The sequence below is a fragment of the Bufo bufo genome, chromosome 3 (assembly GCF_905171765.1).
Source record: "Bufo bufo chromosome 3, aBufBuf1.1, whole genome shotgun sequence".
Lineage (NCBI taxonomy): Eukaryota > Metazoa > Chordata > Amphibia > Anura > Bufonidae > Bufo > Bufo bufo.
This window is the reverse complement of record NC_053391.1, coordinates 676,535,215-676,538,680: the sequence shown is the minus strand read 5'-3', so window position 1 is coordinate 676,538,680 and position 3,466 is coordinate 676,535,215.

Genomic DNA, 3,466 nt, shown 5'->3' with positions numbered 1-3,466 from the left:
AATGAAGTACGTGGTCACATTGTGTTTATTCTGAAATGGGAGCGCATGTTTCCTAAGAGATGGGGAGAGGGAATATGCAGCCGGAAAGACACCTTTGACATGCATTAGTGGTTATTTGAGTAAAACATTGCACTAGGTTTGAGGTTGCACTCCTCTCTTCATTCCTTTTAGGGTCCATTCACACGTCCACATTTTGCGGACCCATTCATTTCCGTTCCCCCGCCAAAAAATCGAACATGCCTATTCTTGTCCGCAATTGCAGACAAGAATAGGCATATTCTATTAGTGCCGGCGATGTGCGGTCCGCAAAACACACACTGACGTGTGAATGGACCCTTAAAGGGAGTCTGTCATCTGCTTTTCACCAATAGAAGAGCACTGCCCCATAGAAGATTGCATACACATGCCAAGCGTACCTGTGTCTTTATTCCATGTCCAGGAAAAGCACTTTTATTCTGCTGGAAAACGGCTCCCGAGTGCTCAGAGCAAACCAGAGGGGGAGGGCTGCTTTAGTTGTTCATATCTTGGGATTGGTAGCCACTAGAAATATGAACCTTGTTTGGAAGCTGGCATTCCAACCTTTCAAACAATGCCAGAATCATAGCATTATATCCGCTATATCACTCATGAGGGATCTCTCTTCTCCATGATTCCCCACCTTCATATTGTGCCTCACTCTGAACTTGTATATAGCCTATGTAGGGCTGAAACGATTACTCGATTCAATCGATTAACTGAACACACAAAAAAAAAATCCTCGATGCAAATTTTTTGTGCCATGTGGCCATGGAGTGTGAGTGAAGAACTTGCTATTACTCACACTCCGTGGTCACCCGCACAGCGCTGCACTGGTTCCTGACGTACACACATCGTCAGGACACAGTCAGTGCATGTAAGCACGCACTATGACCTGATGCTGTGTGACGTCAGGTCCCAGTGCAGCGCGTGAAAGAGAATGGAAGATCTCTGGAGTGTTGGCAGTGCCCATATAGGAAAGGTAAGTATTTTAGTTCACTGGTGTGTCTGGGCACTGGTGCTAAGGAGGGGGAGTGGGGAAACTGATGGCACTGGGAGGGGGAGCAACTGTTGACACGGGGAAGCTGCTGGCACTGGAGGGAACTGATGGCAGGGGAGCTGATGAATTTTTATAGAAAAAGTTCTTTTATCTTTTTCTTCTTGGAGTACTCAATCGGTAGAATACTTGATTACTAAAATAATCAATAGCTGCAGCCCTAAGCCTGTGATATTTCCCCTGCACACTGCCTTGTGTATTACTTTCCATTCCATCTATAATCCTCTGTGAGATATGCTCCTTAGATGCTTTCTCCCCCTCCACATTCTGATCAGCCATGTATAACCTCATCCCCCTCCCTGCTGTTATATATAACATTTAGAGAAAGAGAGCAGAGCTATGATAGATTTGTCATTTTCAGCAGCTAGGTGTGAAGGAGTTACACACACACTGCAGAAGTAAAATGATAAGGTAGTGTTTAATGAAGATCAGAAAGTTACTTACTTCTGCATTTGCAGTGAATTTGTTTTACTCATTTACTTAAAAGTTGTCCATAGCTTTTAGTGGAACACTAAGCCTAGAAATAATAGTAATCTTGCCCCCAGTGTTTGCAAGATTATGTCCTGCTTCCTAAGTTGCGTGTGTGGAAGGGGTTTCAGGTTGCCCAGCCCATTATAAATGATGGCTTGTCCTTAAACCGAACACTTCTGTCTAGAGAAGCTCCTCCAATTTTCCTGCTCCACCCTGCTCCTGGAGTGAGATTGCGACTTTAAAAAAAAAGTCTCAATGATTAATCTGGAGTGAAACTCCTTAACATAGCTAACCATGCCCACTTTCCCATCCATATTGCAAAACGAGTCAGTGGGGTACACATGCAAAAAGTTGCAAAATTTTGCGCAAATGAGTGTAAAAAGTTGCATGTTTTTGCACAATCGCATCTATTATGCGCAGGTGAGTGCAAAAAAATTGCAAAAGCCTTATTTTGCGACTTTTTTTTATGCCAGAATTCTAGAGTGACGGTATGATAAATCGGGGCCCAAGTATTTATGAAATGCTTCCATTTTCGTACAGATTACACTATAAAGAACTTTTCAAACAAATCTCTCGAACGTCTGTCATGAATATATAAACAGCAAGATGACTACCAGTGCTGCACCTGTCCATGGGTTGTGTCTAGTTTTGCGCCACACTGTTGCCGTTTGATGTGAATTAGTCTTAAGTAAGCTTGGGTTCATGAAGTCTACAGCTGATGTTGGTGGCCCATGTTACAGGTCACTCCATTGTAAGACCCCTACTGTCCCGAGACCAAATCTGCATGATCTAGAATCCAATAGACCTTGACCAATCTGATTAGGTGCAGGCGTTTTATTTACCCAAATTCTCCCCTTTTTAATGTGAGAGGACACATCCTCTATGATGCCTGTAGGGTCACTGATGGAAGCACAGTGGGGTGCTAATCCAAAGACAAGTTCCTGTTTCCGTCTGGGGTCACTGTAGGATGTATGGCAGGGTGATAACATAAACACAAGTTCCTGTATGGAAGGATGTACAGCGGTGATAACATGAAGACAAGTTCCTATAGCCCTCTGAGGTCACTGGAGGATGTACAGCAGTGATCACATGAAGACAAGTTCCTATATGCCTTTAGGGTCATTGAAGGATGTACAGGGGTGATTAGATGAATACAAGTTCCTATAGCCCTCTGGAGGATGTACAGCAGAGTGATAATACGGAGGCAGCTCCTGTATCCTCTGGAGGATGTACGGTGGGGTAATAACATGAAGATAAGTTCCTGTAGGTTCACTGGTGGGGTAATAACATGAAGATAAGTTCCTGTATCCTTCTACCCTCACTGGAGGATGTATAGAGTGGTGATAACATGAAGACAAGTTCCTGTATCCTTCTACGGTCACTGGAGAATGTACGGTGGGGTAATAACATGAAGATCAGTTCCTGTAGGTTCACTGGTGGATGTACGGTGGGGTAATAACATGAAGATAAGTTCCTGTATCCTTCTACCGTCACTGGAGGATATAGAGAGTGGTGATAACATGAAGACAAGTTCCTGTATCCTACGGTCACTGGAGTATGTAGAGAGTGGTGATAACAGGAAGACAAGTTCCTGTATCCTTCTACGGTCACTGGAGGGTGTAGAGAGTGGTGATAACATGAAGACAAGTTCCTGTATCCTTCTACGGTCACTGGAGGATGTACGGTGGGGTAATAACATGAAGATAAGTTCCTGTAGGTTCACTGGTGGATGTACGGTGGGGTAATAACATGAAGATAAGTTCCTGTATCCTTCTACCGTCACTGGAGGATGTAGAGAGTGGTGATAACATGAAGACAAGTTCCTGTATCCTTCTACGGTCACTGGAGAATGTACGGTGGGGTAATAACATGAAGATCAGTTCCTGTAGGTTCACTGGTGGATGTACGGTGGGGTAATAACAT